This window comes from Sciurus carolinensis, unplaced genomic scaffold (genome assembly GCF_902686445.1).
Source record: "Sciurus carolinensis unplaced genomic scaffold, mSciCar1.2, whole genome shotgun sequence".
NCBI lineage: Eukaryota > Metazoa > Chordata > Mammalia > Rodentia > Sciuridae > Sciurus > Sciurus carolinensis.
The window spans coordinates 1130488-1153076 of NW_025920117.1; the positions used below are offsets into that span (position 1 = coordinate 1130488).

At 40.0% G+C, this 22589-nt stretch overlaps 2 pseudogenes; one reads left to right on the forward strand and one right to left on the reverse strand.

Moving 5' to 3' along the window:
- The window catches only part of LOC124973588 (uncharacterized), a 118257-nt pseudogene that overhangs the window by 82713 nt on the left and 12955 nt on the right, over nt 1–22589 (forward strand).
- Nucleotides 1–22589, reverse strand: part of LOC124973587 (uncharacterized) — a 68509-nt pseudogene that overhangs the window by 29395 nt on the left and 16525 nt on the right.

Below are 22589 nucleotides of genomic sequence, written 5' to 3' on the forward strand. Positions count from 1 at the left end.
TCCAAGTTACTGACATCCCTCCCTGGACACTACAGTGGCCTGACTGGTCTTCCTGTCTTTGCCCTTATCCCCCACTCCATCTGTTCCTAACAAGAACCCAGGCAAACCAGTTCCTGCAGCACCTCTGCCCAACACCCTGGAAGGGCTCCCACATTCAAGGTGAAAGGTGAGTTCCTTCAAATGGCCTCCTTTCTTTTACCCCACTATCTTCTCCTGTTTCTCCTCTTGTTCATCATTCCAGCCACACTGGTTCTTCATTCCTTCTTGGACATTCCCTCCTGTGCTTGCTGGGAACTCTGCCTTCCCACCTCCACCTGTGGCTCATGGGACTTTGCTCATTCACTCACCTCCTTTAAGTTTGATTCTGTGTCAGTGTCCCGTGAGGTTCTCCATTGCTTCCCGTTAGTTGGTACAGACTTCCCCTTTCCAACCAGCTTCCCAGTGCCCCCCATTCTCTGTTTTGCTCTACTTTTTCATTCCATAGCAATTGCAAGGTACAATAGAAGTTATCATTCAACATTCACTTCTTACTGAAATGTGAGCTGTTCCAGTGAAGCAGCTTTTAGATCCCGAACGTATCATCTGGATGATGAATGAACACCCAAGGCAACACTACTTTTATTTCTATCTCCAAATTTCTGCAGGCCCCACAGGCTGCTGGAATGCAGCTCACCCCCAGCTACCATGAGAGAAAGTCCAAGCAGCTGCACCCAAGCAGTCAAGGGGTAGAGGAGGGGGTCCAGGTTCCAGAAGAGATGAGGGAAGGGGGCAGGGGAGAGTTGTCAGTGGAAGATAAACACAACAGAAAACCTCCTCAATATTTCCATGATGCTGGCAGGAGGGGAAGCATGTGCAGTTTTCAAATTTCTCCCTTCCTGCAGTGAGTGATTTAACTATCAGTGATTTATTTGCCTCACATTTTAAAAGCTAATGAAAAAGAAATGGAGTTCAGCCAACTCAATATTCTTCTTAAAGTCATATAATGCATTTGTACAGATAACCCTAAGTTAGCCAGCAGTGCTGGGAACATGATTCCCTTGGCTATTCAAATTGCTGCATTGAGAAGGCTGAGCAGCCCCTTGACCATCTGGGTGTTTTCCTACCTTGCAGCATCCTCACAGTTGATAGGTTTTCTCATTATACAGGTGAGCCCTCAGGCTCAGCTGTCATCATTTGCCAAGGATGTGGCCTTATGCAATCAAAATTCAGATTCCATCTTCTGCTGTGTCTCACAGCAAAATAATGTGTGATGGGCCAAAGCTGGGAACATCAAATAAGAAATGTAGAGAAACATTTTAATATACTAATACAAAGTCCATAACCCAAAATTGAAGTTTGAATACATAACATTAAAACATACTTGTATCCCTGATGGCATTTCTACAGGTGTGAATAGATATCATGTGTAAAGTACATGGTGTGTAGCAAATGCCAATAATTGATGACTGCTGTTTTCTTCCACTGAAATATTAATGAGTTGATTGCTGGATGTGTCAGGAGCTAGTTCTAAATTTTACACAAAAAATATTGCTAAATAGTCTTTCTCCTGCAGAAAGACACTTAATAGCATGTAAGGGTACAATAAACTAAGAACAATACCTTCCAGAAGTAACATTTTAAGTAAATTCACTTTTGTAACTCAAACCATGCACTCTTGGCCATTTAGTGATACAGGATTTACAGATATCTTTCACGATGCACTATTTGCACTATCATTCAAATCTTGCCTTTGTAGAATATTTAAATAAAAAAAATCCTAGAATGTAATGAAAGAGATACTTTTCCAGTTTTTCTGCATAGAAAGATCAGTCCCTCAGTACCCAAAGTGAACTGCCTAGATTTGTTAGTTGGTTCATTCATGTGGCACTTCCTGATGCCCAGTAGAGGGCAGCATGCAGTGGCAGGAGCTGAGCTGTGAAGCTCTGCCACCAGAAAACAAGGTATTTTCAGAATCTTGTGAGGGTGGAAAACTCCTGAAATAGTAATACATCAAGTGCCAATAGATAAGATTAATGGGAAACTTTCTTGGTAAACTTCTTGCAACCTGTCACTGAACTGATCCTTCTCAGTGGCATCTTTTCTATCTCAAATCTTGATTATTGTACTTGGTGGTTGGGGTTACATTGTACTTCTCCCTTTATAAATTCTCTTCTCCCTGTATAAATTTGTGTGCTTTGCATGTATGCATATGTAGAAGTTCCAATGGCAGCTGGGTTGCAGGCATAATTGGTGAGGCCAAGGAGGCATGCTGGAGTTTTTTCAGACCTTGTGGTGAATACCAGGCAGAACCTGGAGCATGTTAGACACCCTAAAACAAGTATACTGGAACAGGGAAACCGGAAAGGAGCGGCAAGTGCTGGAACGGGTGCCATGGCAACCTCTCCTTTGACCCCTGAAGTAGCCTGGAGGATCCAGGGCTCCCCCTACCACCATGGCCCTATGCGGGCTGATACTGCTACATGGGGGTGGTGGGGTGGTGACTGACCATACCTGACCAGCCAGGTAGAGGGAGCAGGATCTGGAGCAGACTCCCTGGTAGACCAGGTTATGGTGGCCCTGGTCCCAGTACAGCCTTCAGCTGTGGAGCACCTTCCCAGGTGCTGCCACTGTCTCAGACCTCTCCGGACCTCTCTTTGGAGCCTGGGTGGGTGAAAACCATCCAACAATTCCCCTGCAATGGCCAGACAGCAAAGTGGGGAGTACACTGTGCCCCTAGTCCACAAACCTGGGCTTCAGAGCTAAGGAGCAGCAGTTCCACCTGCTCCAGGCGCAAAGGCTGCCATGCTTTGGGGGAGAAGAATTGGACTCCTGGCCCTGTGGCCCCGCGGGAGGCTTCATTTGGAAGTCCAGTCTTCTGAGATCATGATTTTGATCCCAGGCTGAGATGTTGGCTCATGACTATGATGAAAGAATGCCTGAAGAAAAATGATGGATGAGGCATTTTAATGAAAATTGCTTTGAAGGGTTAATGCAGTAGTACATTTACTACAAAATTTAGTTTAGCACAGTAGACAAAAATGGTTAACAACCTGAAATCAGTCTAATTTATCCATCTGAAGTCTAGCATTCCTGAATGCAACACAGTAAATAATGGGTAGCCCTGGGTCTGTGTTGCTTTCTGACATTTTTATCCAAGTTGTCAGCTGTCTATTGCTGCATTGTGCTAAACTTTGATCCTTCTTTCTTTTGTTAAATTTCATACACTTTTATTTAGTAAGATACTGGCCATAATCTTCCATTGTTATAATTTTCACTCTGGGTTTACAGTGGCTAGTCTGTGTGAATAATTTACACAAAGGTGACTGAATGCTAATACCAGGTGCTCTTAAATGAACGTGCCCATTCTCATTAGCTGATGCAACAACATATTCAGTTTATCTGTGCATTGCTGGGCTCTTGATATAAGATGGAAACAGAGCTTCTTAACTAAAGTTTGATTATCAGCAAGTAGAATGAACATTTTAAGTATGTTTTACCAAAATTCAGAAAATTATATGACAGAAAAATAAATTCCAGCTAGTTTATTTGATTTTTAAATGCCAATCTGATTTTAGCAACTTAGAAAGTGCTAACCAGTTGGTAACATTTACTTTTAATTCTTTGTTTAAAGGAGGCAAAAGTTTGCATGATGATTTTATTTATGTGTAAATCCTTCATATCTTTTTAGATCTATTTCAATATTTTCTGACTACTTCTGTCATGTATAATGCCATTTTTGTGCATGTGTGATGAGACATTCATAAATTGTACCACTATGACTTTTTCCATGTAAAATAGCTACTTGCAGAATTTTCCTTTGAAAGCTAGTTTTACTGTTTTTTCCTCTCTATTTAAGCTTCTAAAGAAAGAATTTATTACTCTTTATTAAAAGAATTGTGTTTGAAAGCATGCAAATATCTGATTTGCAATCATATGAACAACACCTTTATAAAGTGTTACAAGCACAATTCTTATAACAAATTGTGATAAATTCTTTTCTTTTGCTGCATTATTTTCATATGAACAAACCAAAATTTCATGGTGACCAGTTGCAGTGTTGGCTGATGTATCTTTTTTGTATGGGGAATTTGAAGAGGACAGTGGATTCATTTAGAAGTGTAGTTGGTGCTGTGATGATAATAACTTTATTCTTGTTAGTCATACTTCATCTTTTCCATGCTGGTTTTGAATGTTTTCCTCTTATCATGGTCAACTACTGAATTTACTTCAAAGATATAGAATACTGTTAAAAAATACTGAAGTCTGTACAATTAGGTCAAAGAATTATGCAATCATTTCCTTTATAATTTTTAAAATTGAGGGTCAGAAATATTTGAGGTCAGATCCAATAGAGCATAGCAGTACTATTTAATTTAATCAGTCTCTAGTAAATACTTCAACTTTGAATGTTAACTAATGAATAAATGGGACCACCACAGAGATGGTTTGCCCAGAGTTTCAAAACACATTGTCTACAAATGGTAATTTTAATAATTTATAAAAATATTGACATGACTAGTCTTTAAAAAGTTCCTATACTTTTCACTAAAAGAAAACTATTAGTTTTATTGCTAAATATGATGAATATTAATATTCCTCTTAGATTACCAGTGATTCCAATTGTCCCAGTTTGAAAATAAGCATCCCGTGAGTATGTGATAAATTACTGATGATCAGAACAAGTTTTAGTATCCGATGTTCAAGAGGAAGTTGTTATTGTTGCATTGATTATAACCACACATAAATGCTGATTTTTTTCTTTTGAGCATTCAAAGAAAAACCAAAAAATCAGGTATGCTGGCCTATGATCATTACATTTCATGGAGCTGTTCATTCTAAGCTCTTGATTACCAATAATGTGTGTTTAAGAGATTCTGTACAACTTCACAAGGACACTCTATGTAGAGATACTTAATTCTGGCTGGTCCTGGTCTTTGTAATGACATTGGCTTTTGTAGAAATGACAGTTCACTATAGTTTGGGTGAACTATTTTTCTTTTCCTTTTATAGCCCCTAACAGAGAATGACTGTGGGGGTTCCCGGGAACCCCGGCCTTAGACATGGTCAAGATGGCGCCTGACGCTGAGCCGAGAGCGGCCGGCTATACAGTAAACAACCAGCGAATTCTAATGATTGGCTAGTTAACAATGTGATTAGAGCATGCCCCCCCTCGTGTACCCATCCTGCGCCTGCAGCTGTCCGCGTTTATCTCGTGTACTCTCCCCTGATTGACTGAAGTGTATATAAGCCTGGTGGGTGGGAGAGTAGAGAGAGAAGCTGAGGAACGGATGGGGGAGAGAAACGGAACGGACGGAGCAAAAGGGCGGCGACGGCAGCAGCAGCAGCAGAAGCGGCGGCTGGAGCTGAGCTGGAAGAAGCTGGGAGAAGGGAAGCTGGGAGTGCGCAGAAGCTAGGGGAAAGAGAAGCGTAAGAGAAGTACTGTGCACAATAAACTTCCAAAGCTTCAGACATTTGTCGTGTCTCTCTCTGCGGGCAGAGGGGACCCGATAACTGGTGCCGAAACCCGGGAAGATGAAGGCCTTATAAAAGAAAACAAGGTAAGATATTTGAAAAAAAAAAATTTTTTTTTGTATACAAGTTGAACCGGTTATAAAAAAGTTAAAGGGTGTCAGGATGCGCAATTGGCGGTCCTGGGGACACGCGGAGTGCGGTCCGGTTGAAAGGTATCAGGAGTCCTGACGCGTAGAACGCGGGTTGAAAGGTATTGGGGTCCTGACGCGTGGAACGCGGGTCTCGGGACGCGCCATTAGCGGTCCTGACGCGTGGAACGCGGGTTGAGGGGTACCGGGATCCTAACGCGTAGAACGCGGGTCGGGGGGTATCGGGACACGCCATTAGCGGTCCTGGCGCGTGGAACGCGGTCTAATTAAAGTGAAAGTAGAAATACGTTTGAAGCGGTCCTACGTGAAAAGCCGCTATAAAAATTTTAATGCGCACTTGATAGTTTTCCTTTCAGTAATTTTGTTGCTCCTGGTGGCTAGGCTACTGTTTGTTATTGTAATTGCCATAACTAAAGCTATTCAGATTAGTAGCAATGGGGTCTGGGTGCGGCAACCCCTCAGGGAACCATTGAAAAACAATGGGACGCCATTAAGGAAAAAAAAATAAAAATAAAAAATAAAAAAAAAAAAGTAAAGAAAAGCCACTTAGTGTGCCACAAGGGGGATCTTCATGAACAGGGTCTAATAGTAACAGAAAAGAACGCTTAAAGAGAATAAAGTGAGGAAAGATTGAGTAGTGGTGACCAAGAAAATAATTGCTCAAAAAATCTGAGAACAAGGGAAAAAAGGGAATTAAGTTTAACATAAAGAACCCCCAAAAAATAACCAAGTGGTAGTGAAAACTTAAGAACAAGGGAAAAAGGTAGGAGAAACCTAAGCCTAATAAAAAGAGCTTCAAAATTTGTAGAACCTGCCCGTATTTGAGGAGTAAATGGAGATACCATCAACCATTAGAAAAACTTTAAAGAGGCAGTTAAAACTATGCAGAGCAGTGTTATTTGGAGAACAATGGCTAATTAGAGAGCTCAGCTGTTGAAACTGCTTGCAGAAACATAGTGGCAAGGTTTCCCGATAGAAATGTTAATAGGAGAAGACCAATACATTTCAATAGATGCACAAAATCAGCAGCAAGGAGATAATGCCCTAACAAAAGATAAGAGATAACTATAGTAAAATCTGTTACACCTTATGCCCCAGGGCTGTGTCCAAGATGCAGAAGAGGAAGTCATCGGAATAGTGCCTGTCAGCCTATTAGAGATAGGGAGGATAATTTCCTAGGGTCGAATCCTGAACTTCAAAAAAACGGGAGACAGGGCCCTCCCCGGGGCCCGCAACAAATATACGGGGTAATTCAACAAGTTCCCCAACGGTGGTATCCTCCCACAGAGAAGGGGAGCGCAGAGCCACCTCAGGAAGTGCCAGATTGGACATCTGTGCCACCTCCAGGCTCATATTAACCCCAGATATGGGGGTGCAGATGATTGATACTGATTGGCATGAAAAAATCCCACAGAACAGTGTAGGACTATTGCTAGGTAGAGGTTCCTCAACACTAAAAGGACTTATAGTACACCCAGGGGTTATTGATCCTGATTTCACTGGACAAATAAAAGCCTTGGTCTCTTCACCAAAAGGAATTACGGTCATCTCTCCAGGGGATCGCATTGCACAAATGCTTATATTGCCCAGTCGACATTCCTTGTGGCCCAGTGAAAGTACAAATAAAAGACAAGGAGGTTTTGGATCAACAGGAACCACTTTAATAAACCTTACTATGGATATGGGACAGAGGCCCCTCCTAAAATTAAAAGTGGGAAATATGGAATTTACAGGTTTATTAGATACGGGGGCAGACAAAAGCATTATCAGTGCAATGGTCTGGCCAAAGCACTGGCCATTGATCACAGCAGCTCAGAGCTTGAGAGGCTTGGGAGTAGCAGAGAGCCCCAATCAAAGTGCTTCCTCATTATCGTGGAAAGATACAGAGGGACACACAGGGATATTTCAACCATATGTCTGTAATGTTCCTATTAGCCTATGGGGACGAGACGTCCTGCAGCAAATGGATATGAAACTCACCACTGATCAGATTTACCAAGGGACTCCTGTAAGAAATATGTTACAAAATATGAACGATGATGATAAAAAAGGATTAGGAAGACATAGCCAAGGATCTACCCAACCACTGCCTTTACTTCCACCAAAGAATGATTCTCATGGATTGGGTTTTTCCTAGGGGCCACTGATGAACCATCAATCCCTATAGTATGGAAAGATGATAAGCCTCGCTGGATTCCACAGTGGCCCCTAACAAAAGAGAAGCTAGAGGCAGCTCATAAGTTAGTACAAGAGCAGGTACAAGCAGGTCATTTACAACATTCTACCTCTCCTTGGAATACTCCAATATTCTTAACAAAGAAAAAATCAGGAAAATGGAGGTTATTACATGATTTAAGAGCCATAAACGAACAAATGTACCCTATGGGACCCGTCCAAGGTGGACTCCCTCTTGTTACTGCACTACCAAAAAATTGGCCTACTATTATTCTGGATTTAAAAGATTGCTTTTTCTCTATACCCTTACACAAAAATGATTGTTGGAGATTTGCTTTTACTTTGCCCTCTCTTAATCACACTCAGCCTGACCAGAGATTCGAATGGACTGTGTTGCCTCAAGGTATGGCTAACAGTCCTACTATATGTCAAATATACGTAGATAAAGCGTTAACAACTACTAGACAAAAGTTTAAGAGATTGTTGATTTATCATTATATGGACGACATACTTATTTGCCATTCAGAAAAAGAAGTTTTGTTAGAAGCATTACAATTTATAACTCAAGCATTAGAAAAGAGAGGACTAACGATAGCCCCTGAAAAATTACAATTAGAGGAGATCCAAGAATATCTGGGTACAAGGCTCACTGCTACTACGGTCAGATCAATAAGGTTGACCATCAGAACAGATCAATTGAATACCTTAAACGATTTTCAGAAACTCTTAGGTGACATTAACTGGATCAGATCCTATTTAAAATTATCCACAGGGGAATTAAAACCTTTATTCGATATATTAAAAGGTAATCCTGACTTGAATTCCCCTAGGAAACTTACTCCTGAAGCACGGATATCCTTACAGCTAGTAGAGAATAGACTTCAGCAGTGTTACGTTGATCGTTGTGATCCTACTCAACCATTAAGTTTAATCATAATCTCGGAGAAACATACCCCTTTTGGCATAGTTTGGCAAGGAGGACCTTTGCAAAGTATAAATCTCCCTAGCTCTCCGGCTAAAACATTGCAATCATATCCCCAAGCTATTGCCCAGGTAATATTCAAGGGAATAGAATCTTGCATTACTGTTTTTGGAATCCATCCATCTGTTATTATAACTCCTTATTCCACTCAGCAAATTAAATGGTTAATTAATAATGATGATTGGTCAGTATTATATTGTACCACTTCAGCTCAGTTCGATAACCATTATCCTCAACATCCCTGGATTCAATTCTGTAAAAATACTCCCATAGTTTTTCCAAAAGTGACTAGTGTCCAGCCTCTTAAAGACTGTGTAACCATTTTTACTGATGGCTCCAAAAATGGAGTAGGTGCAGTACTTATCGGTAAACAACTTCATACCATAATAGTTCCACCCAACTCCGCACAGGTTACTGAACTTGCAGCTGTAATATTAGCCTTTAAATTAGCAGATAATCAGCCATTCAATCTTCTATCTGATAGCTTATATATCGTTAACGCTTTACAGGTTCTTGAAATGGTACCCCATATTTCTTCCATGTCCACGGTAGCTTCTTATTTTACTACGCTACAAAACCTTATCCTACAGCGTAAACATCTATTCTATGTAGGACATATTAGAGCTCATTCTAATTTACCAGGACCTTTGGCCAATGCTAATGACTTGGTAGATATGGCCACCAAATCAATTTTTGTCTTTTCCATAGAGGAACAGGCAAAACTCTTTCATGAAAAATTTCATGTAAATTCCACTACTTTGAGCAGAAAATTTCCTATATCTAAATGTATGGCTCGACAAATAGTAAAAAATTGTCAACATTGTGCTCCTTTAATCCCAGTACAATCCTTTGGAGTTAACCCCAGGGGACTGCTACCTGGTCATATTTGGCAGATGGATGTAACCCATATTCCTGAATTTGGTACTGTTAAGTATGTACATGTGTCAGTAGACACTGCTTCAGGGGTCATTATGGCTTCCGCTCATTCTGGAGAAAAGGTAAAAGATGTCATTCAACACTGCCTACAAGCATTTGCTGGCTGGGGCATACCTAAAGTTATTAAAACAGATAATGGTCCTGCTTATACTTCCAAAAGCTTTCGGTTGTTTTTACAAACATTTAACATCCAATCAGTCACTGGCATCCCCTATAATCCTCAGGGACAGGGCATTGTGGAAAGAGCACATCTTACTTTAAAAAATTGTTTAAATAAACAAAAAGGGGGAATAGGAGCCTCCTACAAGTCTCCTAAAGATAAACTTAACTTAGTTCTTTTCATTCTAAATTTCTTAACTCTGGATAGGGACGGCCATTCTGCAGCTGATCGACATTATAATCCCCATAATACTCCCAAGTATGGGCAAAATGGAAAGATATCCTGACAGGTTGTTGGAAAGGACCGGATCCAGTCCTTCGTTGGGTCCGAGGGTCTGTTTGTATTTTCCCACAGGATCAACAGACTCCAGTTTGGATTCCAGAAAGGCTGGTCAGAGTTTTACAACATGCAAGTGATGCTGTTCCTCCTCGCGGTGACGAGCCTGAGCCTTCCTCCAATAACAGAAACTCAGACGGAAAGGCAAACCCGGAACCTATGGGCCATTGTTAGCCTGGCCATATTTTCCATTTCTGACTAACATATTTTTTATCCTTCCTTTTCTTGTTTTTCACCAATTCCTCTACAAGTCTGTCAATTCTACTGATGATTTTTCAGGTCATGCTGTTTTTGGTGACAAGGATATTTCTAGCCTTTCTTTGCTTTAACAGGAGAAATTCTGCACTTTGCCGTTGGAATCATGCTACAAATCAGACCCAGAGTAGAGCAACTCGTTCTGCTGACCCTAGCTGTGATATTGCTTTTCCTCCTACGTCAGCTTGTGTATTTCCTCTTTTTTGTGTTTCTGCCAACTAACATTTCTAATAATACCTCCTAACTGTTCATTGACTGTGTCCTATCTCTCAAAATACTGGAATGGTTCTTTTGCCACCTGTGCAATTTGCACATTTCTATCTTCCTACCAGTCCTAGTTTCTGTTGCAGATATAGAATTGCCAGTGCTATTATCAAGAAACAGAGGAGGCTTTGACATTGCAACAGCCGTGATCACTGCCACCACAGTCCTTGCAGTAGCAGCATTGACACAACCATAACAACGATCATTCGGCCGAGAATGCAGTTGCAGCCTTACAGACCATAGAGACTCTATCAGAGAATGGACTCATTATAAGAACAAGTGGATACCTTGCAAGAACTTTTGGGACTGGGATGCGTTTATTCCCTGAGAGCTGCTTTGTGTTACCCATATTGTAACTCTATTGGGATGTATATTATTTCTGTATTTAATATGGCTATAAGGTTCCTCTTCTGTTTATAGATTTGTCAAACAGTGGGCAAGCTTAGGAGCTATGGTGGTACTCCTCTGCCTTGGCTTTCTTCTCTTCGTTCGTTTTGGCATGCATCTGCAAACTAGCCAATAGAGAGATCAAATTATTTTTCATCAGGCCATGACCGCCCTAAAGGCCGACAGCCCCCCATTAGTATGGCTCTTGATGCTGGATCGGTAGTCAAAGACGGGTAATGAAGTAGGTGGCTGTGTACCAACCTAAGACAGGAGCTGCAGCATGCTCTGCAGGCTCTGATGACGGGTAAGGACATATGCTGACCACTCAGCCTAAGACAGACACGGTCCCGAGCCTTAGTTTAATATTAAAGAAGGGGGATCTGTGGGGGTTCCCGGGAACCCCGGCCTTAGACATGGTCAAGATGGCGCCTGACGCTGAGCCGAGTAAACAACCAGCGAATTCTAATGATTGGCTAGTTAACAATGTGATTAGAGCATGCCCCCCCTCGTGTACCCATCCTGCGCCTGCAGCTGTCCGCGTTTATCTCGTGTACTCTCCCCTGATTGACTGAAGTGTATATAAGCCTGGTGGGTGGGAGAGTAGAGAGAGAAGCTGAGGAACGGATGGGGGAGAGAAACGGAACGGACGGAGCAAAAGGGCGGCGACGGCAGCAGCAGCAGCAGAAGCGGCGGCTGGAGCTGAGCTGGAAGAAGCTGGGAGAAGGGAAGCTGGGAGTGCGCAGAAGCTAGGGGAAAGAGAAGCGTAAGAGAAGTACTGTGCACAATAAACTTCCAAAGCTTCAGACATTTGTCGTGTCTCTCTCTGCGGGCAGAGGGGACCCGATAAATGACCCAGTTCTTTGTACTGAGCTTAAAGAAAAATTAAACATTGTTACACATTGTGGCTTATTTTTCCTTTTGGAAGCTATAGAGATTTGGTTTGGGTTTTGATTTATTGTTATTAAATATTCTAATCTTATCAGAGTTAAATTCTCTAAATTTATACTTACATCAATTCTCACCAAATTGACAGGCATTCTGGAAGTCAGGCATGCATAAATGTTTATTTAGCATTCATCTCCCTGTTTGACCTAACTTTGGTTCTCAATATCATAGTGTCCAGACTATTTGAGGTCTAAACAGTCAATTTTTCTCATTATTGACACGTGCCTCATTTTTTTTTCATGTTCAGAAGGTGAAGGGGTAATTCTACAAATGAACCATTTCCAAGTGACATGACCCCAGTGGATTGCATATAAGTACAACGCTGACTACAAACCAGACATAGACTGCATTCATAGCTACTTTGTCAACATGAATCAATTCTTGGCAACTGTCACATATTTGATGGAAACTCTATTATTATCTAGAAGGTTACAAAGTCGGGTTAAGTAATATCTGATGTTTTCTTTGCTTTACTTTCTCTTGCATTTATACTTTGTTATAACAAAATGGTTTCTGTATAAGAGTGGGTGGAGAAGGTGAGGATCTCTTGCCCATAGAAATTGTTACTAACCTGCATGTCACATTTGATCATCATGGATCATCAGTAATGCTTCTTAATTGAGTGCTTAAGGGAAATTTAGATGGAACAGAAGCACAATGTGACTGGAAAATGCTGATTAAAAAATTAAAATTATTTTATTATTTTCTCTCAAACTTCAGCCAAATAAGGACATATTTTTTTCTATACATTATTATTATCTTATTTGAACTTTATCTTCAATAAATTTTGATATTAGTTAACCAAATAAATTATTTATAGGAGCTTAGGTTAAAAATTCTTTTAAAAATTCTGATGCTTGGCTTTTGTCAATCATGTTTTCTACGTGCATGTCCCTCTGTGAGAAAGGTGCATCACCATTGTGTGTTGGATGAACTAGTGACATGTTGGCTTATCACTCAATGAACTTTAGCTTCTTGAAAGACACCTGGACCTTTTTTGTTTCTACTTCTTAGCAGGTGGAGCTGGTCAGCCAGACCTTAAATTGTAGCATTGTGAAGATTACACGCTAGTTTTCCAAGGAACTGCAGCCCCCCCCACCCTGACTGCGTGCACTATTACAACATTCTCTTTAGAAGGTGTGCTAGCAAGATTGAGTTCCCTTGAGCTGCATTTGTGATTTGCTTAGTTGTAAGTACTGGTGAACAGCTGTGCTTCTGCACTCCATGCACTGAGACAGGGAGAAGTCTTGGGGAGGAAGTGACACTAGGGCCTCACAGCAGGCAAGCTCTGTGACTCATCCCCAAAATTCATTCTCCCTGCCCACCTCCACTTCCCATGTTTGGTTCAGTCTGCAAGAGCAACAGGTACACAGTATTTGTTTCTCTCTGGAGCACCTGCTTGCCCTCTACTCTAGATTCACTGTGACAACCAGAGGGGCAAAATTTGGGACACACAGTCTGTAAGAGATGTTTAAGCTCTGTTGTGGGAATGAGGGACATTCTGCTGAGATTTATATAATTTGTCTTATGAAAAAGATCCAGAAAAATTGAGGTCAAATGAGACTTTATATCTTCACTGGGTGTAGTCACCCACACCTGTAATCCCAGCAGCCCTGGAGGCTGAGACAGGAGAATTTGTGTTCAAATTCAGTCTCAGCAATTCAGTGAGGCCCTGTCCCTCAATAAAATAATAAAAAGGGCTTGGAATGGGACTCAATGGTTAAGCATCCTGGGTTCAATCCCTGGTACCAAAAAAATTATATATATATATATATATATATATATATATATATATATATATATATATAAAATTGGGTATACCCATATACACAACCTGTACATATATACATATATACACACACATGTATCTACTTTTATTTTGTACTTTCTACTAATTGATAATAGAACCAAGACTATTGACAGACTGCTTCCTAATGTATCTTACGGGAGACTAAATGCTTAGTAATCACTGTTTTCAACAAATTCTGTTTTTTCAATTTCGAGAACTCTGAGACAGATCAATTTGAAACAAATTGGCTGCAAATTATGATGACAAGAAGAAAAGTGATTTCTGCAAATATAAGTCTGTATAAAGTGAAAAATATAATGTTCTACAGACTTCATATATATATATATATATATATATATATATATATATATATATATATTAGAAAGTTTGTCTATTTGAACTGGTATGATTTAAAAGTGATGCCCTTTTAAATAGTACCGCTTACCCACCAGAAACAACTAAAGTTCAGTTTAGTATAAATTAAAGTGAAAAGATTAACCTTAAAAACCCCAGCATGAGGCTCTGCCACTGAGGTTTATTTTAAACTGAACATTTTTTTCTCTTCTCCCCCTCCCCCTCCCTAACCTGGGGTGTGGGAGAGGATGGGATTACTCTTCTTCCCCATCCAGTTATCTGTCCTTGAGCACACACCCACCACAGGAGTGAAGAAATTCAGACTGGCAATGGCACCAGAAGATATAAGAAATTATTATCTCCCAAATTAACAAGTGAAGTAGGACCAGGCACACCTGGTATCACCTCTTTAAAAACCCTCTGTTTCCTCTGATAGGCAGAATTGCAACCACTGAAATAGGAGTCCCCTGTGTTTCTCCTTTGCTAGCAAAGCAATTGAACTTTTTTTTGTTTGTTTGTTTAAGAAAAAAAAAGACCCTAGCATGAAAAACATAAACCTAAAAGTGTTTAATTGTTGTATAAACAATGTAGAAAACCTAAGTCAAATACTGAGTGAAAAATTTCTCTCTGAAAAAAAATTCATAGTAATTATATCCATTATATGTATCTATTATTTGACAGGGTATGCATATGTATACATATATATTTTAAAGTTAGAGATGATGAATTAAGCCTGTGTGTGGTAATAAGTTACCAAAGAGATGTAGTACTTATAAGTAATCTTTATTTGAGTGTCCTTGGAAAGACCAATTATTGCTAAAATTAAGGAATCAAAACCAGTTGACTTGTATCTATTGTAGACCCAGAACTCAGGCCCTGACACACATTGCTGCCTGTGCAGAGCTTGACCTTTTCACTCTGATGCAGTTTCTTCTGCCTGCAGGTTGGAAGTCTTGCCTGTTTTTATTAATTCCATTCTTCCATATAAAAACAGCCTTACTCTGTGTGCGGATTTGAGCCATAAACTACTCTAAATGGAAACTGCTTATGATTTAATAATAAAGATATTTGAAAGCAATGGAAGAAATTTCAATGAGAAAGTGGAGAAAGAACTAGTTGGGTTAAGTGTTTTTACAAAGTAAGTCTACTTTTTGAGAACTGATGCAATCATCAATTTGATTATTTCCCCACACTGACCCCAAAGGAAAGCTGTTCCTTTATTTCTTGAATCACTGAAGGTTGAAGTTTAGGGCTAGAAATAGCATGAAAATCATGAGTCACTGGCTGCTCTGCTCATCTGGTTTCACATCCTCTGGGAGGCTCTCTGGGCTCAGTTGTCCTGCACTCCCTGATGCCCATTCATTTGGTCTGCTTGCCCAGAGCTACATGATTTTCCTGCACTTCTTTCCCTCTATTTTTGGGGTGGATGTCAGGCTATTTTAAAAATCAACACTTGAGTATAATCCATTGGCTACTTCTAAATTGAAGGAAGGTTTTATCCTTCATTTCCCTTCTACACCAGAAGTATTAACTTCATAAGATAGTGAATTTTAATAACCAGTTACTTCACCAAAGCAATCTTAAAAGAACAAAGTTGGAGAACTCACCTTTCCCAAATATAGACCTTATTACAAAGTGATGGTAATTGAGACAGGGTGATACTGGCATAATGATAGACCCACAGACACTGTAATAGAGCTGAGGGGAGAAGTTGATCAACCTTGCAGTAGCTTAGTTTTTTGAGAGGGATGTCAAGATAATTCAACAGGGGGAAAAATCTTCAGTAATATGCTCAGGTGATTGGATATTCACCTGCCCCCACATGCAATATGCAAAGTTCACCCAAATTTAATTCAATAACTCAAAATAGAGCTTTGTGTAAGAGTTAAAAGAATAATTTTATTATGATGTAAGAATAAAATTTGACTTTTAGGCAAACGCTTCTTTGATAGGACATTTAGAGCACAAAGATAAAGAATAATATAGGTCAACTGGACTTCAAGTTAACAACTGTTGTTCTAAGTACATTGCCAAAACATGAAAGGACAGCTGACAGACAAGAAGAAAATGCTTACAATCACACATCTTATAAGAAACCTGAATCTAGAATATATAAAGAATGCAACTTAATAATTAAGGCAACCAATTTTTTGAAAATAGCACATCTAAGCAGACCTTTCTCTAGAGACCTTTCTCCAAAGGATATTCTCATGGCCAATGAGCACATGAAAAAATGCTCAAAACCATCAGCCAGTGACTCAAAATAAGGTACCTCTTTATACCCATGGGGATGGCTAAAATGAAAGCAGATATTAAGAACGTGGTAAGGATTTGGGAAATGTAGAACCAACCTTCCTACATTGTGGTAGGAATGTAAAATAATAGTTTCTTTCATAAATAACATTTGAGGAAATGCCAGATGACCCAGAAATCCCACTCCTAGCTGTAGCTATCTAAGAGAATTGAAAACTTGTACCTGCTAAAATTGGTACTTGAATGTCACTCACCTTATTCTAATAACTCAAAGTGTAAACAACCCTAATGTCCATCAACTGGTATATGGGTAAATCCATCCAGGAGAAAACATGTATTTGTATGTATACATCTGTATTGTGTGTATATAAAATCTTGGTGTGAGGGATGGAATCCAGGTTCTCACACATGCTAGAAAGTGCTCTACTACTGAGTTACAGCCCCAGCACTTTGTTTTATTTTTTGCCAGGGTCTTGCTAAGTTGCCCAGGCTGACCTGGAACCTGACATCATCCTGCCTCAGCCTACTAGCTGGGATTATAGACATTGGCCACTGCTCCTGGTATCAAAATAACATTATTTGGAAATAAAAAGAAATCAATTACCAACATTTGCTGCAGCCTAAATGAACATTGAAAACCTTAAGTTGAGTGAAAGTCAGGAAAGATTACATGTTGGATAATTACATTCACATGACCGGTGAGAGGGCAACTGTGCAGAGGCAAGAAGTTGATATCTGGCTGGCTTGGGGATGGGAGACTGAGGTGGAAATGAGTGTTTACTTATGGTTATATGCTCTTTCTGGGGAGGCAGAAATGTCCTAAGAGTGTTGATTATACAAGTCTGCAAATACACTGGAAGAAATTGGTTCATTCGCTTAAGTGGGTGAGTTGTACAGTACATGAATCACATCTTGTAGAACTGATATGTCCTATGGTAACCTGGAGGATTCCAGATACTTCTGCATGCAGTGCCTAGGTCAGGAATAACTTCCTGTGTTGTGATTACACCACAGATACAATAAAATCTACAAGGTGGATGCTGTCAGCTGGGATCAGACACCAAGAGCTACATTTAAAAACAGATGGCAGCCAAATCACCTATGTGGAGTACTACTGGCAGGTAGCAAATTTTATTTAAAAATATATTGGAATCTTAAATTTTTTCAAGCTTAGTAGAATCAACTTCTCTTAAATCTTATTTAGGAACCTTCAATATACAGTATTAAGAGTCTCCTTTGGGGACTAGGGCTGCCTCATCTGTTATTCATGTGTTCAAGGGTCAATGGGGCTGTGTGGCATCATTAGACTGGTTCTTCCAGGGCCATTCTGTCAGTCTTAGAAGTGGTTACAGTGGTTTTAAACATGTAGATGAAATACTAGATAACAATAAAATAAGTTCAGTCTTCAGATAGAAAATTTACTTCTCTAGAAATATTAGCTGTTTAGAACTCGGTCCAAAAAGAATAAAAATGACCGACTACATCTGACATTATATCAGTAACATGCTAAGGCTTATAACTCACAGTTCCTCAATCTCAAATTTGAGTATTCACAAAGAAATAAGTAAATTTAGTTCAGTAAACTAAGAAGCACCAGTTGACGTGATTAACTTTCTAGTTCTGGCAGAGAAAAGAATGATCATTTAAAGAATGCCAGATACTTGTAGCAACTAGAAACAAGTTATAAATGGGTGATAAAAGAAAGAGTTTATTTTTTATGTAAGAACCTGTAATAAAGCTACATGGAGCTATTAAAAAGGCACTGCACTCTGATGGGTGTCCAAGGGAAAATGTTACCCTGGTGTGTGTGCCACCCTTGATGCTTGTTAGTGCCTCAATTGCTAGGGCAGTCGATTCTGCCCATCTTGAGAAACTTGGGTTCTCACAGCAGGCAGACCAGAAGAAACTATTCTGATAGTATTACGTGTTATAGGGGTTCTCTCATAGTTGTTTAGATTGAGTGGTCCTGGGAAGCCCCTGAGAAGATGAAATGTGTATGTCAGGAGTGAGCTGTGGGCAAATGAGAAGAGAATGAAGGGAATGACAAAGGACCCTTGTTGGGATGAGCCTGGCATGTCCCTATCTCAAACAGAGCTGGTGTGCTCTCTAGGGAAGTAAGGTGGGTTCAGGGCAGGAGCTATGTGAACAGGCAGAGGCTGCACCATTATTGTAGGGTGAGGCAGGGGACACCTTTAAAGAATTTTGTGCTCTGGGGCAAATTGAACTTTACTGTGATCAAGTGGTATTATGTAGTTGGATCAAGTGATCTGGGTTTTGTTCTGTTGTTTTTTTATGGTGCTGGTGATTGAAATGAGGGCCTTGAGCATACTAAGCAAGAACTCTACCACAGAGCCACATCCCCAGCCCACATACCCAGCCCAAGTGGTCTGTTTTTAAATACTGTTTTGTGTAGATGTACAGAGCATGGGCAGTGGCTAGGTAAAAATAGAGGCAAGGAACCCAGTAAGGAAGTTGTTAAAGGGACTTGGGTAAATGGTAGTGCCCTGGCTTGGAGAGGTATGTAGGAATGGGCAGGACTTGTGGATATTATGGGTGCCAGAAAAAGGAGAGGAAATGGGTGGACAATGGCATCACCCTCTGTAATGGGGGCACCTGGAAGAAGTTGACTGGGGTGGACTAGAGATCTGAGATGCTCTGAGGGAGTTGCAAACTGCAATATCAGTGAACACACCATAAGAAAGTTTAGGACAGGGAAACAGATGAATCCCAGCTGCTTTTTAAATATCTGTAGACCACTTTAAGGAAAAGAAATCTAGATCCCCTGCATCAGTATCTTAAGAATTGGAACTAGGAGCCTATCTTAAGAATAGTCACAAATGCTGGATTTGAAGTTGTCTTCTTTAGGGGTATGAGAACTCTCTTGAAATTCCCAGATGCTTGAGAAACAACTGATGACAGAATCCGCATAACAGGTTATCATCGGCAAGGACCTTGTTGATAAGTGATATGAAAGGCTCTAGCAGAATCACTCTTTGTTGTTGGGAGAAAAGGCACTTTGCCATTGGAGAGTTACAACATTGGTGTAGGAAGTTCTGTTTGTGATGTCTTGTTCTGAAAATGTCTTTTCCTACTGGAAATGGGATCTATGAGCTTAGGGGAAATGACTGAGAACAAATGTTGGGTGTAGATTTGTAATTAAAATTTTCAAAAGGTCAGGGTTTGCCCTTCTCCATTAGGATGCATCTTCTTAAAAGTTCTTGGTGTGCTTTTGGACTATTCAAGGCAAGATCAGTGTGCACTATAGACTCTGAAGAGTCTCAGGCATCTATGTATACAAGGACAGAAAAGAGAACAGTGACTTCAATGTAATGCTTGGTGGGGGCCCTACTCTTTGGACATGTATATTTATAGGTACCACAGTGATGGTTCCTGGGACATCAACATTAAGAGAATTTAAAAAGTACTCATCAAGTATTCTTAAGCCTAATGGAGCATGTGAGGCAGGCACTCTAAGTGGAAAAGAAGAACTCAAATTATCCCTGTTCGCTGATGACATGATTATATATTTAGAGGAACCTGAAAATTCCACCAGAAAACTTTTAGAACTCATAAGTGAATTCAGTAAAGTAGCACGTTACAAGATCAATGCTCATAAATCCAATGCATTTTTATACATAAGTGATGAATCTTCAGAAAGAGAAATTAGGAAAACTACCCCATTCACAAAAGCATTGAAAAAAATAAAATACTTGGGAATCAATCTCACAAAAGAGGTGAAAGACCTCTACAATGAGAACTACAGAACACTAAAGAAAGAAATTAAAGAAAACCTTAGAAGATGGAAAGATCTCCCATGTTGCTGGATAGGAAGAATTAATATTGTCAAAATGGCTATACTACCTAAAGTGCTATACAGATTCAATGCAATTCCAATTAAAATCCCAATGATGTACCTTGCAGAAGTAGAGCAAGCAATTATGAAATTCATCTGGAAGAATAAAAAACCCAGAATAGCTAAAGCAATCCTCAGTAGAAAGAGCGAAGCAGGGGGTATCACAATACCAGATCTTCAACTCTACTACAAAGCAATAGTAACAAAAATGGCATGGTATTGGTACCAAAATAGACAGGTAGATCAATGGTACAGAATAGAGGATGTAGACAGAAACCCAAATAAATACAATTTTCTCATACTAGACAAAGGGGCCAAAAATATGCAATGGAGAAAAGATAGCCTCTTCAACAAATGGTGCTGGGAAAACTGGAAAACCATATGCAACAGAATGAAATTAAACCCCTATCTCTCTCCCTGCACAAAACTCAACTCAAAATGGATCAAGGACCTCGGAATTAGACCAGAGACCCTGCATCTTATAGAAGAAAAAGTAGGTCCTAACCTTCAACTTGTTGGCTTAGGATCAGACTTCCTTAACAGGACTCCCATAGCACAAGAAATAAAAGCAAGAATTAACAACTGGGATAGATTCAAACTACAAAGCTTTCTCTCAGCAAAGGAAACTCTCAGTAATGTGAAGAGAGAGCCTACAGAGTGGGAGAATATCTTTGCCACTCATACTTCAGATAGAGCACTAATTTCCAGAATCTATAAAGAACTCAAAAAACTCTACACCAAGAATACAAATAATCCAATCAACAAATGGGCTAAGGAAATGAACAGACACTTCACAGAAGATGTACAAGCAATCAACAGATATATGAAAAAATGTTCAACATCTCTAATAATAAGAGAAATGCAAATCAAAACTACCCTATGATTTCATCTCACCCCAATTAGAATGGCGATTATCAAGAACACAAGCAATAATAGGTGTTGGTGAGGATGTGGGGGAAAAGGAACACTCATACTTTGCTGGTGGGATTGCAAATTAGTGCAGCCACTCTGGAAAACAGTATGGAGATTCTTCAGAAAACTTGGAATGGAACCACCATTTGACCCAGCTATCCCACTCCTTGGCCTATACCCAAAGGACTAAGGACTTAAAATCAGCATACTACAGAGATACAGCCACATCAATGCTCATTGCTGCTCAATTCACCATAGATTGTGGAAGCAACCTAGATGCCCTTCAGTTGATGAATGGATAAAGAAACTGTGGCATATATATACAATGGAATATTACTCCGCAATGAAGAATGATAAAATTATGGCATTTGCAGGCAAATGGATGAAATTGGAGAATATCATGCTAAATGAGATAAACCAATCTCAAAAAAACTAAAGGACGAATGATCTCGCTGATAAGCGGATGAGGACATATAATGGGGGTGGGAGGGGTTAGCGTTGGGGTTAGCGTTAAGGTTAGGGTTAGGTTTAGGGTTAGGGATAAGGAGGGTGGTAAGAATGAAGGAAAGAAGGACTGTATAGAGGGAAAAGAGGGGTGGGAGGGGTGGGGGGTAAGGGAAAAAAATAATGAATCAAACATCATTGCCCTATGTAAATTTATGATTACACAAATGGTATGCCTTGAATCCATGTACAAATAGAGAAACAACATGTATCCCATTTGTATACAATAATAATAAAAAAAAACCTAATGGAGAAACTATCACCAGCATGCCTCCAGGCATTCACGTGAACCAAACCATGTACTTTGTACCTCTTCATGTCATGTTACTATGGTTTTTCTGGTAATCATGCCAGTCTCCCTTGCTTCTCTTGAGCAGAAACAAAATAAACATGTCACTGACTTATCTAAGCCACTCTTGGTCAACCAATGCAGATAAAAAAAGGGCCAGATGCTTATGCCACATTCACTTGTACATCTGGTTCCTGAACTGTGCTACCTGACAGGTAATGCTGACTGATGTGGTTTCTGTAGAAGACAATCCTGTCTTTAAAAGTCAGATATAGCTGTGGCCATGGTATGCACCTATAATCCCAGCTATTCAGACCAAGGCAGGAGGATGGCAAACCTGATGCCAGTCAAGACAACTCAATGAAACCCTGTCTAAAAATAAAATGACTAGGGGTGTAGCACAGTGGTAGAACACTTGCCAGTTGAGCCCCTGGGCTCACTCTCTAAGTTTTTAATATCAACAAGCGAAAGTCACTGATTTAATTATGATGCAGAAAGTCTTTTTGCAGAAGTGTATGACTCAGAATTGTACCCCCTAAGTTGGTTGGTTGGGGTTCTCAACTCCAGTACCACAGTCTTCTCTGATATAAATTTA